Consider the following 15,681-nt stretch of genomic DNA (forward strand, 5'->3'; position numbering starts at 1 on the left):
CACTGCTTGATTAGGGACAGCCAGCACGGATTTGTGAGGGGTAGGTCTTGCCTTACAAGTCTTATTGAATTCTTTGAGGAGGTGACCAAGCATGTGGATGAGGGTAGAGCAGTAGATGTAGTGTACATGGATTTTAGTAAGGCATTTGATAAGGTTCCCCATGGTAGGCTTATGCGGAAAGTCAGGAGGCATGGGATAGTAGGAAGTTTGGCCAATTGGATAGAAAACTGGCTAACCGGTCGAAGTCAGAGAGTGGTGGTAGATGGTAAATATTCAGCATGGAGTCCAGTTACAAGTGGAGTTCCGCAGGGATCAGTTCTGGGTCCTCTGCTGTTTGTAATTTTTATTAATGACTTGGAAGAGGGAGTTGAAGGGTCGGTCAGTAAATTTGCAGATGATACAAAGATTCGTGGAGTTGTGGACAGTGAGGAGGGCTGTTGTCGGCTGCAAAGGGACTTAGATATAATGCAGAGCTGGGCTGAGGAGTGGCAGATGGAGTTCAACCCTGTCAAGTGTGAGGTTGTCCATTTTGGAAGGACAAATAAGAATGCAGAATACAGGGTTAACGGTAGGGTTCTTAGTAAGGTGGAGGAGCAGAGGGATCTTGGGGTCTATGTTCATAGATCTTTGAAAGTTGCCACTCAGGTGGATAGAGCTTGTGAGAAGGCCTATGGTGTATTAGCGTTCATTAGCAGAGGGATTGAATTCAAGAGTCATGAGGTGATGCTGCAGCTGTATAGGACCTTGGTAACGCCACATTTGGAATACTGTGTGCAGTTCTGGTTGCCTCATTTTAGGAAAGATGTGGAAGCTTTGGAGAGGGTGCAGAAGAGATTTACCAGGATGTTGCCTGGAATGGAGAATAGGTCGTACGAGGATAGGTTGAGAGTACTAGGCCTTTTCTCATTGGAACGGCTAAGGATGAGGGGTGACTTGATAGAGGTTTATAAGATGATCAGGGGAATAGATAGAGTAGACAGTCAGAGACTTTTCCCCTGGGTACAATAGAGTGTTACAAAGGGGCATAAATTTAAGGTGAATGGTGGAAGGTATAGGGGGGATGTCAGGGGTAGGTTCTTTACCCAGAGAGTGGTGGGGGCATGGAATGCATTGCCTGTGGGAGTGGCAGAGTCAGAATCATTGGTGACCTTTAAGCGGCAATTGGATAGGTACATGGATAGGTGCTTAAGCTAGGACAAATGTTCGGCACAATATCGTGGGCTGAAGGGCCTGTTCTGTGCTGTATTGTTCTATGTTCTATGTTTTAGGTGTGAAGGTGTTGTGACCAAGACATAGAATCCCTACTTAGATTACTTACAGTGTGGAAACAGGCCCTTCAGCCCAACAAGTCCACACCGACCCACTGAAGTGCAACCCATCCAGACTCATTCCCCTACATTTACCCCTTCACCTAACACTACGGGCAATTTAGCACGGCCAATTCACCTAACCTGCACAAACATAACCTGTGAGGCAGCAGTGCTAACCACTGTGCCATTGTGCCGCCCACAAACATCACTGTAGTTGGCAGAATTCAAACCTACTCAGGGAGACCCCTACAGTATGGAAACAGGCCATTTGGCCCAACAAGTCCACGCCAAAGAGTAACCCACCCAGTCCCATTCCCCTACCCTATTAGTCTACATTTCCCCTGACTAATGCACCCAGCCTATACATCCCTGAATACTATGGGCAATTTAGCATGGCCAATTCACCTAACCTCGACATCTTTGGACTGTGGGAGGAAACCCACGCAGAAATAGGGAGAATGTGCAAACTCCATATTGACAGTCGCCTGAGGCTGGAATCAAATCCAGGTCCCTGTGAGGCAGCACTGCTAACCACTGAGCCACTGTGTTGCCTGTGAGTAAGCAGTGCAGAGGGCATGCAGACTGATCAATTTTGGGGACTGGGGTCACATTTCAGTGTTAGTAAGTGAAGGAAGATATTTCAGGCATTAGCAAGAGTGGTAGAGCTTTATTGTTGGATGGAGATGAGTACAGAGTTGCAGAGAATGTGAGGTATCAGAGAAAAGACTTACTTCTGGTGGAGATGGACATTAAGCTTCTTCTTGCATTGCTGCATATTGTTAGGCAGTGAGACCTGTTTTAACCTGGACAGGAAACCTCAGACCAAGCTGGCATGGTTTGGTGTTGTTGCCTCCTCTACAGTACCTGGGGCAGAGAAAGTCTTGCCTATGCACCATCCCATCCGGCAGGACCTCCAGACCACTGCCTGCTAAATGGGACACTGATCTCACCCTGTTTACCTTGCACAATGCAAATATCAGAAACTTTGGAGGGCAGCTCTGGGCTGATCATTCTTGCCTGGATGCATAACAGTCTATCAAAGATGGCGTGAGCACTGGGGATGCTGCTATGTCAGGAGATGTCTCCCAAGTAACAAAGTATCTGAGAATGATGTGTGTGAAGACAGGGTGTAACCCTAACATAGCAGATGCCACAGAACATGATAGGCAGTCAATAAGGTGAGTTTGGTGAGATACAATGGAAGAATTTACTAGGCCTTTCCACAAGAACCACACCAATCCCCACCCTCCAAACAAAAAACACAGTGCAATTTGGACTTAGCCGAAAATGGTGGATGTGACAGACTAATGGTATTATTGGTGGACTGTTAATCTGGAGACCCAGGTGATATTCTGGGCATCTGAATTTTAATTCTGCCACATCAGATGGTAGAATTCAAACTCAATAAAAATCTGGAATTAAGAGTCTAATGATGACCACAAATCCAGTGTCAATTGTTGGTGAAAGTCATCCTGTTCACTAATGTCCTTCCGGGAAGGAAATTGCCATCCTTACCCGGTCAGGTCTATGTGTGGCTCTAGATCCACAGCAATGTGGTTGACTCTTAACTGTCCTCTGGGTAATTAGAGATGAGCAATAAATACTGGCCTGGCCAGTATTGCTCTCATTCCGTGAATGAATAAAAAGCATTATTTATTTCAGTTCTATATATCTGCCATCTCCCCAGCTACCTACCCCAGGTTATTGAGAGAGGCAAGAGAGGAGATTACCGGGGCCTTGACCATGGTCTTTGCATCCTCATTAGCCACTGGAGAGATCCCAGAGGACTGGCAAGTAGCTAATGTTGTTCCTCTTTACAAGAGGTGAAAATAGGGATAGTCCAGGAAACTGTAGACAGGTGAATCTCACATCGGTGGTTGGGAAATAATTCTGAGGGATAGGATTTATTCGCATTTGGAAGAGAATGGCCTAATTACAGACAGTCAACATAGCTTTGTACAGGGCAGGTCATGTCTTTCTAGCTTGATTAAATCTTTTGAGAAAGTGATGAAGGTGAACGATGAGAGTAGAGCAGTAGATGTTGTCCCCATGGATTTTAGTTAGGCTTTCGACAAGGTCTTTCATGCTAGGTTCATCCAGAAAATTAATATGCATTGAATCCACAGTGACTTAGCCACTTGGATTTAGAATTGCCTTGCTCATAGAAGGCAATGGGTAGTAGTGGTTTAGAGGGTATTAGCTATAAGGAGAGTCTAGAAAAACTGGATTTGTTTTCTCTAGAGTAGTGGAGTCTGAGGGAAGACTTGTTTAAAATCGACAAAATTATGAAGTTAAAAATCACACAACACCAGGTTATAGTCCAACAGGTTTAATTGGAAGCACTAGCTTTCGGAGCGCCGCTCCTTCATCAGGTGGTTGTGGAGGACATTTAAAGCCCATAAATTCTGTGTCTTACAATTGTGTCCTCCACAATCACCTGATCAAGGAGCGGCGCTCCGAAAGCTAGTGCTTCCAATTAAACCTGTTGGACTATAATCTGGTCTTGTACGATTTTAAACTTTGCACACCCCAGTCCAACACCAGCGTTTCCAAAGCATACAAAATTATGAGATGCATGTATAGAGTTGATGAGCAGAATCTTCTTCTCTATTACTCAGGGGCGTGCATTTAAGGTGAGAGAGGGAACATTCAAAGTAGATGTGAGGGTCAGGTTTTTACACAGAGAATGGTAGGGTCTGGAATGCGCTGTCAGGTGTAATGGTGGAAGCAGATACAATAAAGCCATTTAAGGAACTTTTAGATTAGCACATGACTATGTATGGATTGGAGAGATATGGACCAAGAGCAGGCAGAAGGGATTAGTTTAATTTGGGGTTCTGTTCAGCACAACATGGTGGGCTGAAGAGATTGTTTCTGTGCTATACTGTTCTATGTTCTATTTCTAAAATCCCCATTATAATTTCTCCTGAATCTGGCCTATGAAGGACCACACATTTAACCTTGTTCATTATTTTCCTTTTCTATACCTGGAGAAGTTTTTACAATCTGTTTTTATGTCCTTAGCTACTTTACTGAAATAGCACATGCACAGTTGGCTAAGAAAGTGTTGACCTTCAGCATCTCAAAAGGCAACATCAGTCATACTGAGGTTGGGATACAATTCCATTCTTTAAGCAGCTAAATTGTTAATCAGCCTATCAGGACCATAGACTTCTGAAAAATTCAATGAGACAATGTCATTATGGGTTTATGTGTGGAAATAATTATCGTTTTACTGACTTTCGAGGTTACAAATTAATTTTTATTCTGCATAGTCAGCTTCTGGTTTGCAAAACCTGTGAGGGACGGTTATTAAAAAATAGATGCAATCTTCAATGTGTGGAGTAGCCCAATCCTAGAGCATACCATTTGTAGAGGAGTCAGTTTCTGCTCTGTGTTGAATGAACTGATTCAGTCCATGTAACTCAGCCGTTCCGTCCCTCAAACCAAATTCCAATGGTCAGGAAGATTCAGCCTAATATTGGATATAACTACATTTGTTCTATACCTATTGATTCAAAAGGGAGAGCCCCTTTCTATTAAATTTGTGTTAAAAGGGCAGCAACTTAGCCTGGTGCTTCTGTGCAATTAATTTGAGACAAAGTAACTTCAACAGAGAGATTGGATCACTTAAGGGTATATTCAATGGCATTTAGAAGATTGGTGGGGGGGAGGGGGGGCATCTCATAGAAGCCTATGAAATTCCAGCCGGGCAAGGCTGCACAAATGCAGCAAAGATGTCTCCATCAGCCAGGGAATCCTGAACAAGCTGTCATGGCCGAAGGAAATGGGTTAGGCCTTTTCAGACTGAGGTGAGGAGAAGTTTCTTCACCCAGTGAGTAGGGAGCTTGTGGAATGTTTGCCACAGGAAGCAACTGAGGCCAAAACATTGAATGATTTCAAGAAGGACTTTGACATAGTTCTTAGGGCTAAAGGGAATCAAAGGATACAGGGAGAAAGTGGGAACAGGGGACTGGGTTGGATGATTAGCCATGACCATATTGAATGGCAGAACAGGCTCGAAGGGCCGAATGGCCTACTCCTGCTCCCATTTTCTTTGTTTCTATGTTCCTGCGTTAATGCCAAATTTCCACAACCTGGGATGGCTCTGACCTGAAATCTATTGAGATGTGTGTCTGTGACTTGTGGACGTCCAGGATAATTATAGTGACCTCCAGAAACAATGCTGAAGATACATCTGATCTGCATGCTCACCTCCGTTACTTTTCCCCCCACATTGTAAAATGGCCGAAGCCAGTAATCAACTTCAGTGTTTGACTCACAACACTCTCAAAGAACAGGCAAAAGTGAGGACTGCAGATGCTGGACATCAGAGTCTAGATTAGAGTGGTGCTGGAAAAGCACAGCAGGTCAGGCAGCATCCGAGGAGCAGGAAAATCGACAGTATAGTGCAGGAACAGGCTGTTCAGCTCTCCCAGCCTGTGCTGAAACATGACACCTTCCTGAACTAAAAATCTTACGCCTCTATATAGTCAGTATCCCTCTATTCCCTGCCCATTCATGTGCCTATCAAGATACTTCTTAAACGTTGCTGTTGCATCTGCTTCTGCCCCTTGCTCTGGCAGTGCATTCTAGACATATACCATCCTCTGTGAAAAAAAACTTACCTCTCACATCTCCTTTAAACTTTCCCCATTTTAACCCATGCCCTCAATTAATTGACATTTCTACATTGGGAAAAAAGGCTCTGACTTCCCATTTAATCCAGGCCTCTCATCAGTCTGCTAACTTCTATCAGGTCACCTCTCATCCTTCGATGTCACAGTGAAAACAAATCACGATGGCCCAACCTCCCCTCAGAGCAAATATGCACCAAACCAGATGTGTTCTGCATTCTGTTCTATTACCCAATGTCCTTATGTAAGGTATGATTTGGTTGGACATATGATTCAGGGGCCTGTAATTTCCCAGACTATCCCTGTTGCCCTTCTTAAACAAAGGAACAACATTGACTGTTCTTCAACCCTCTGGCATCTCTCCGGTGACTAAAGGGGATACAATACATTTCACTGCATCTTGATACATGGGACAATAATAAATAAAGTAAAATAAAATAAAATCATCCTGGTAAACCATTTCTGTACTCTATCCAAAACCTTCACATCCTTTTGAGGGTGTGGCGACAGAACTGTACATAATACTCCAAATGTGGTCTCACTGAAGTTCTATATGGTTGCAACACGACTTGCTAACCTTTGCACTGTATGTCCCAATCAATGAAGGCAAGCAAGCATGCTATGTACCTTCTTAACTAGCTTATCCACCCGACTAAGTCAGAAAGCACAGTGGTAATGGATAATTGGAAGCTTTCATTCACTCATAAGATTTGAGCATCACTGGCTGGGTCTTAACTGGCCCTTGACCTGAATGTTAGAGGTCAGAAAACAGTCAAACCTATTGCTGTGGGCCTGGAGTCATATGTAGACCAGACCAGGTAACGATAACAGATTTACTTCCCTGAAGAAAATTATTGAACCAGATGATTTTTAGCTCAGAAAGCTAAACAATATACACGTTAATACATTACTGAATTGAAAACATTTTTAAAAATATATTCCTTCCGGAAGAGTGAACATCACAGGGAAGACCAATATTTATTTTTCATCCTGAATTGTCACAGAATGCCAAGGGCACAGAAAGAAGCAATTTGGCGCATTCAGTCTTCACACCTCCAGCAGGATGGGCAGAGTAGCAGAGTCCACCTGGGAGCTCCTTTTCCTCCATCAGTTCTCTTTCTTTTTCTCTTCATTTCCCTCATTTTAGCAGTCCTGGAACAGCTCAATGGGAAGTAGTCCCAGAGCAGCGAGGGTAAGGGTGACCCAAAGCAGCAGCAAGGAGAAAAATGTCCCAGAGCAGCAGTGAGGGTAAACCCCAAGCAGGAGTGAGGGGAAAAATGTCCCAGAGCAGCAGTGAGGGGGAAACATGTCCCAGAGCAGCAGTGAGGGGGAAAGATGTCCCAGAGCAGCAGTGAATGGAAACATATCCCAGAACAGAAGTGAGGGGAAACATATCCCAGAACAGCAGTGAGGGGAAACATGTCCCTGAGCAGCAGTGAGGAGAAACATGTCCCAGAGCAGTAGTGAGGAGAAACATATCCCAGAACAGCAGCAGTGAGGGGAAACATGTCCCAGAGCAGCAGCAGTGAGGAGAAACATGTCCCAGGGCAGCAGTGAGGGGAAACATGTCCCCGAGCAGCAGCAGTGAGGAGAAACATGTCCCTAAGCAGCAGCAGTGAGGGGAAACATGTCCCAGAGCAGCAGTGAGGGGAAACATGTCCCAGAGCAGCAGTGAGGGGAAACATGTCTCAGAACAGCAGTGAGGGGAAACATGTCCCAGAGCAGCAGCGGTGAGGGGAAACATGTCGCAGCGCAGCAGGGAGGGGGAAACATGTCCCAGAGCAGCAGTGAGGGGAAACATGTCCCAGAGCAGCAGCAGTGACGGGAAACATGTCCCAGAGCAGCAGTGAGGGGGAAACATGTCCCAGAGCAGCAGCAGTAATGGAAACATGACCCAGAGCAGCAGTGAGAGGAAACATGTCCCAGAACAGCAGTGAGGGGAAACATGTCTCAGAACAGCAGCAGTGAGAGGAAACATGTCCCTAAGCAGCTGCAGTGAGGGGAAACATGTCCCAGAGCAGCAGCAGTAATGGAAACATGACCCAGAGCAGCAGTGAAGGGAAACATGTCCCAGAACAGCAGTGAGGGGAAACATGTCTCAGAACAGCAGCAGTGAGAGGAAACATGTCCCAGAGCAGCAGCGGTGAGGGGAAACATGTCGCAGCGCAGCAGGGAGGGGGAAACATGTCCCAGAGCAGCAGTGAGGGGAAACATGGCCCAGAGCAGCAGTGAGGGGAATCATGATCCAGAGTGGCAGCAGCAAGGAGGGAAAACAGGTCCCAGAACAGAAGTGAGAATAAACATGTCCCAGAGCAGCAGTGACGGGAAACATGACCCAGAGTAGCAGTGACGGGAAATATATCCCAGAACAGCAGCAGTGAGGAGAAACATGTCCCAGAGCAGCAGCAGTGAGGGGAAACATTATACACAGTAGCAGTGACGGGAAACATGTCCCAGAGCAGCAGTGAGGGGAAACATGTCCCAGAGCAGCAGCAGTGAGGGGAAACATGTCCCAGAGCAGCAGCAGTGAGGGGAAACATTATACACAGTAGCAGTGACGGGAAACATGTCCCAGAGCAGCAGTGAGGGGAAACATGTCCCAGAGCAGCAGCAGTGAGGGGAAACATGATACAGAGCAGCAGTGAGGGGAACCAAGTCCCAGAGTGGCAGCAGCAGGGAGGGGAAACAGGTCCCAGAACAGAAGTGAGAATAAACATGTCCCAGAGCAGCAGTGACGGGAAACATGACCCAGAGCAGCAGTGAGGGGAAATATATCCCAGAACAGCAGCAGTGAGGGGAAACATGTCCCAGAGCAGCAGTGAGGGGAAACATGTCCCCGAGCATCAGTGAAGGGAAATATGTCCCAGCACAGCAGCAGTAAGGGGAAACATTATACAGAGTAGCAGTGAGGGGAAACATGTCCCAGAGCAGCAGCAGTGACGGGAAACATGTCCCAGAGCAGCAGCAGTGACGGGAAACATGTCCCAGAACATCAGCAGTGAGGGGAAACATGTCGCAGAGCAGCAGTGAGGGGAAAAATGTCCCAGTGGAGCAGTGAATGGAAATATGTCCCAGAGCAGCAGCAGTGAGAAGGAAACATGTCTCAGATCAGCAGTGAGGGGAATCATGATCCAGAGTGGCAGCAGCAGGGAGGGGAAACAGGTCCCAGAACAGAAGTGAGAATAAACATGTCCCAGAGTAGCAGTGAGGGGAAACATGTCCCAGAGCAGCAGTGAAGGGAAATATGTCCCAGCACAGCAGCAGTAAGGGGAAACATTATACAGAGTAGCAGTGAGGGGAAACATGTCCCAGAGCAGCAGCAGTGACGGGAAACATGTCCCAGAGCAGCAGCAGTGAGAGGAAACATGTCCCAGAGCAGGAGTAGGGGGAAACATGTCCCAAAACAGCAGCTGTGAGGAGAAACATGTCCCAGAGAAGCAGCAGTGAGGGGTTAACATGTCCCAGAGCAGCAGTAAGGGGAAACATTATACAGAGTAGCAGTGAGGGGGAAACATGTCCCAGAGCAGCAGCAGTGACGGGAAACATGTCCCAGAGCAGCAGTGAGGGAGAAACATGTCCCAGAGCAGCAGCAGTGACGGGAAACTGTCCCAGAGCAGCAGCAGTAATGGAAACATGACCCAGAGCAGCAGTGAGGGGAAACATGTCTCAGAACAGCAGCAGTGAGAGGAAACATGTCCCCGAGCAGCAGCAGCAAGGGGAAACATGTTGCAGAGCACCGTTGAGGGGGAGGGGGGGAACATGTTCCAGAGCAGCAGCAGTGAGGGGAAACATGTCCCAGAGCAGCAGTAGTTGGGGGGAAACATGTCACAGAGCAGCAGTGAGGGGAAAACTGTCCCAGTGTAGCAGTGAATGGAAACACGTCCCAGAGAAGCAGCAGTGAGGGGAAACATTATACACAGTAGCAGTGACGGGAAACATGTCCCAGAGCAGCAGTGAGGGGAAACATGTCGCAGCGCAGCAGTGAGGGGGAAACATGTCCCAGAGCAGAAGTGAGGGGAAACATATCCCAGAGTAGGAGCAGTGAGAGGAAACATGTCTCAGAGCAGCAGTGAGGGGAATCATGTCCCAGAGTGGCAGCAGCAGGGAGGGGAAACAGGTCCCAGAACAGAAGTGAGAATAAACATGTCCCAGAGCAACAGTGAAGGGAAATATGTCCCAACACAGCAGCAGTAAGGGGAAACATTATACAGAGTAGCAGTGAGGGGGATACATGTCCCAGAGCAGCAGCAGTGATGGGAAACATGTCCCAGAGCAGCAGTGAGGGTAAACCCCAAGCAGGAGTGAGGGGAAACATGTCCCAGAGCAGCAGTGAGGGGGAAACATGTCCCAGAGCAGCAGTGAGGGGGAAAGATGTCCCAGAGCAGCAGTGAATGGAAACATATCCCAGAACAGAAGTGAGGGGAAACATATCCCAGAACAGCAGTGAGGGGAAACATGTCCCTGAGCAGCAGTGAGGAGAAACATGTCCCAGAGCAGTAGTGAGGAGAAACATATCCCAGAACAGCAGCAGTGAGGGGAAACATGTCCCAGAGCAGCAGCAGTGAGGAGAAACATGTCCCAGGGCAGCAGTGAGGGGAAACATGTCCCCGAGCAGCAGCAGTGAGGAGAAACATGTCCCTAAGCAGCAGCAGTGAGGGGGAAACATGTCCCAGAGCAGCAGTGAGGGGAAACATGTCCCAGAGCAGCAGTGAGGGGAAACATGTCTCAGAACAGCAGTGAGGGGAAACATGTCCCAGAGCAGCAGCAGTGAGGGGAAACATGTCCCAGAGCAGCAGTGAGGGGAAACATGTCCCAGAGCAGCAGTGAGGGGAAACATGTCCCAGAGCAGCAGCGGTGAGGGGAAACATGTCCCAGAGCAGCAGTGAGGGGAAACATGTCTCAGAACAGCAGTGAGGGGAAACATGTCCCAGAGCAGCAGCGGTGAGGGGAAACATGTCGCAGCGCAGCAGGGAGGGGGAAACATGTCCCAGAGCAGCAGTGAGGGGAAACATGTCCCAGAGCAGCAGCAGTGACGGGAAACATGTCCCAGAGCAGCAGTGAGGGGGAAACATGTCCCAGAGCAGCAGCAGTAATGGAAACATGACCCAGAGCAGCAGTGAGAGGAAACATGTCCCAGAGCAGCAGTGAGAGGAAACATGTCTCAGAACAGCAGCAGTGAGAGGAAACATGTCCCTAAGCAGCTGCAGTGAGGGGAAACATGTCCCAGAGCAGCAGTGAGGGGGAAACATGTCCCAGAGCAGCAGCAGTAATGGAAACATGACCCAGAGCAGCAGTGAAGGGAAACATGTCCCAGAACAGCAGTGAGGGGAAACATGTCTCAGAACAGCAGCAGTGAGAGGAAACATGTCCCAGAGCAGCAGCGGTGAGGGGAAACATGTCGCAGCGCAGCAGGGAGGGGGAAACATGTCCCAGAGCAGCAGTGAGGGGAAACATGGCCCAGAGCAGCAGTGAGGGGAATCATGATCCAGAGTGGCAGCAGCAAGGAGGGAAAATAGGTCCCAGAACAGAAGTGAGAATAAACATGTCCCAGAGTAGCAGTGACGGGAAATATATCCCAGAACAGCAGCAGTGAGGAGAAACATGTCCCAGAGCAGCAGCAGTGAGGGGAAACATTATACACAGTAGCAGTGACGGGAAACATGTCCCAGAGCAGCAGTGAGGGGAAACATGTCCCAGAGCAGCAGCAGTGAGGGGAAACATGTCCCAGAGCAGCAGCAGTGAGGGGAAACATTATACACAGTAGCAGTGACGGGAAAAATGTCCCAGAGCAGCAGTGAGGGGAAACATGTCCCAGAGCAGCAGCAGTGAGGGGAAACATGATACAGAGCAGCAGTGAGGGGAACCAAGTCCCAGAGTGGCAGCAGCAGGGAGGGGAAACAGGTCCCAGAACAGAAGTGAGAATAAACATGTCCCAGAGCAGCAGTGACGGGAAACATGACCCAGAGCAGCAGTGAGGGGAAATATATCCCAGAACAGCAGCAGTGAGGGGAAACATGTCCCAGAGCAGCAGTGAGGGGAAACATGTCCCCGAGCATCAGTGAAGGGAAATATGTCCCAGCACAGCAGCAGTAAGGGGAAACATTATACAGAGTAGCAGTGAGGGGAAACATGTCCCAGAGCAGCAGCAGTGACGGGAAACATGTCCCAGAGCAGCAGCAGTGACGGGAAACATGTCCCAGAACATCAGCAGTGAGGGGAAACATGTCGCAGAGCAGCAGTGAGGGGAAAAATGTCCCAGTGGAGCAGTGAATGGAAACATGTCCCAGAGCAGCAGCAGTGAAAGGAAACATGTCTCAGATCAGCAGTGAGGGGAATCATGATCCAGAGTGGCAGCAGCAGGGAGGGGAAACAGGTCCCAGAACAGAAGTGAGAATAAACATGTCCCAGAGTAGCAGTGAGGGGAAACATGTCCCAGAGCAGCAGTGAAGGGAAATATGTCCCAGCACAGCAGCAGTAAGGGGAAACATTATACAGAGTAGCAGTGAGGGGAAACATGTCCCAGAGCAGCAGCAGTGACGGGAAACATGTCCCAGAGCAGCAGCAGTGAGAGGAAACATGTCCCAGAGCAGGAGTAGGGGGAAACATGTCCCAAAACAGCAGCTGTGAGGAGAAACATGTCCCAGAGAAGCAGCAGTGAGGGGTTAACATGTCCCAGAGCAGCAGTAAGGGGAAACATTATACAGAGTAGCAGTGAGGGGGAAACATGTCCCAGAGCAGCAGCAGTGACGGGAAACATGTCCCAGAGCAGCAGTGAGGGAGAAACATGTCCCAGAGCAGCAGCAGTGACGGGAAACTGTCCCAGAGCAGCAGCAGTAATGGAAACATGACCCAGAGCAGCAGTGAGGGGAAACATGTCTCAGAACAGCAGCAGTGAGAGGAAACATGTCCCCGAGCAGCAGCAGCAAGGGGAAACATGTTGCAGAGCACCGTTGAGGGGGAGGGGGGGAACATGTTCCAGAGCAGCAGCAGTGAGGGGAAACATGTCCCAGAGCAGCAGTAGTTGGGGGGAAACATGTCACAGAGCAGCAGTGAGGGGAAAACTGTCCCAGTGTAGCAGTGAATGGAAACACGTCCCAGAGAAGCAGCAGTGAGGGGAAACATTATACACAGTAGCAGTGACGGGAAACATGTCCCAGAGCAGCAGTGAGGGGAAACATGTCGCAGCGCAGCAGGGAGGGGGAAACATGTCCCAGAGCAGAAGTGAGGGGAAACATATCCCAGAGTAGGAGCAGTGAGAGGAAACATGTCTCAGAGCAGCAGTGAGGGGAATCATGTCCCAGAGTGGCAGCAGCAGGGAGGGGAAACAGGTCCCAGAACAGAAGTGAGAATAAACATGTCCCAGAGCAACAGTGAAGGGAAATATGTCCCAGCACAGCAGCAGTAAGGGGAAACATTATACAGTGTAGCAGTGAGGGGAAACATGTCCCAGAGCAGCAGCAGTGATGGGAAACATGTCCCAGAGCAGCAGTGAGGGGGAAACATGTCCCAGAGCAGCAGCAGTGATGGGAAACATGTCCCAGAGCAGCAGCAGTAATGGAAACATGACCCAGACCAGCAGTGAGATGAAACATGTCTCAGAACAGCAGCAGTGAGAGGAAAAATGCCCCAGAGCAGGAGTAGGGGGAAACATGTCACAAAACAGCAGCTGTGAGGAGAAACATGTCGCAGAGCAGCAGCAGTGAGGGGAAACATGATACAGAGCAGCAGTGAGGGGAACCAAGTCCCAGAGTGGCAGCAGCAGGGAGGGGAAACAGGTCCCAGAACAGAAGTGAGAATAAACATGTCCCAGAGCAGCAGTGACGGGAAACATGACCCAGAGCAGCAGTGAGGGGAAATATATCCCAGAACAGCAGCAGTGAGGGGAAACATGTCCCAGAGCAGCAGTGAAGGGAAACATGTCCCAGAGCATCAGTGAGGGGAAATATGTCCCAGCACAGCAGCAGTAAGGGGAAACATTATACAGAGTAGCAGTGAGGGGGAAACATGTCCCAGAGCAGCAGCAGTGACGGGAAACATGTCCCAGAGCAGCAGTGAAGGGAAACATGTCCCAGAGCAGCAGTGAAGGGAAACATGTCCCAGAGCATCAGTGAGGGGAAATATGTCCCAGCACAGCAGCAGTAAGGGGAAACATTATACAGAGCAGCAGTGAGGGGGAAACATGTCCCAGAGCAGCAGCAGTGACGGGAAACATGTCCCAGAGCAGCAGTGAAGGGAAACATGTCCCAGAGCAGCAGTGAAGGGAAATATGTCCCAGCACAGCAGCAGTAAGGGGAAACATTATACAGAGTAGCAGTGAGGGGAAACATGTCCCAGAGCAGCAGCAGTGACGGGAAACATGTCCCAGAGCAGCAGCAGTGACGGGAAACATGTCCCAGAACATCAGCAGTGAGGGGAAACATGTCGCAGAGCAGCAGTGAGGGGAAAAATGTCCCAGTGGAGCAGTGAATGGAAACATGTCCCAGAGCAGCAGCAGTGAAAGGAAACATGTCTCAGATCAGCAGTGAGGGGAATCATGATCCAGAGTGGCAGCAGCAGGGAGGGGAAACAGGTCCCAGAACAGAAGTGAGAATAAACATGTCCCAGAGTAGCAGTGAGGGGAAACATGTCCCAGAGCAGCAGTGAAGGGAAATATGTCCCAGCACAGCAGCAGTAAGGGGAAACATTATACAGAGTAGCAGTGAGGGGAAACATGTCCCAGAGCAGCAGCAGTGACGGGAAACATGTCCCAGAGCAGCAGCAGTGAGAGGAAACATGTCCCAGAGCAGGAGTAGGGGGAAACATGTCCCAAAACAGCAGCTGTGAGGAGAAACATGTCCCAGAGAAGCAGCAGTGAGGGGTTAACATGTCCCAGAGCAGCAGTAAGGGGAAACATTATACAGAGTAGCAGTGAGGGGGAAACATGTCCCAGAGCAGCAGCAGTGACGGGAAACATGTCCCAGAGCAGCAGTGAGGGAGAAACATGTCCCAGAGCAGCAGCAGTGACGGGAAACTGTCCCAGAGCAGCAGCAGTAATGGAAACATGACCCAGAGCAGCAGTGAGGGGAAACATGTCTCAGAACAGCAGCAGTGAGAGGAAACATGTCCCCGAGCAGCAGCAGCAAGGGGAAACATGTTGCAGAGCACCGTTGAGGGGGAGGGGGGGAACATGTTCCAGAGCAGCAGCAGTGAGGGGAAACATGTCCCAGAGCAGCAGTAGTTGGGGGGAAACATGTCACAGAGCAGCAGTGAGGGGAAAACTGTCCCAGTGTAGCAGTGAATGGAAACACGTCCCAGAGAAGCAGCAGTGAGGGGAAACATTATACACAGTAGCAGTGACGGGAAACATGTCCCAGAGCAGCAGTGAGGGGAAACATGTCGCAGCGCAGCAGGGAGGGGGAAACATGTCCCAGAGCAGAAGTGAGGGGAAACATATCCCAGAGTAGGAGCAGTGAGAGGAAACATGTCTCAGAGCAGCAGTGAGGGGAATCATGTCCCAGAGTGGCAGCAGCAGGGAGGGGAAACAGGTCCCAGAACAGAAGTGAGAATAAACATGTCCCAGAGCAACAGTGAAGGGAAATATGTCCCAGCACAGCAGCAGTGAGGGTAAACATTATACAGTGTAGCAGTGAGGGGAAACATGTCCCAGAGCAGCAGCAGTGATGGGAAACATGTCCCAGAGCAGCAGTGAGGGGGAAACATGTCCCAGAGCAGCAGCAGTAATGGAAACATGACCC

The sequence above is a fragment of the Chiloscyllium punctatum genome, chromosome 26 (genome assembly GCF_047496795.1).
Source record: "Chiloscyllium punctatum isolate Juve2018m chromosome 26, sChiPun1.3, whole genome shotgun sequence".
NCBI lineage: Eukaryota > Metazoa > Chordata > Chondrichthyes > Orectolobiformes > Hemiscylliidae > Chiloscyllium > Chiloscyllium punctatum.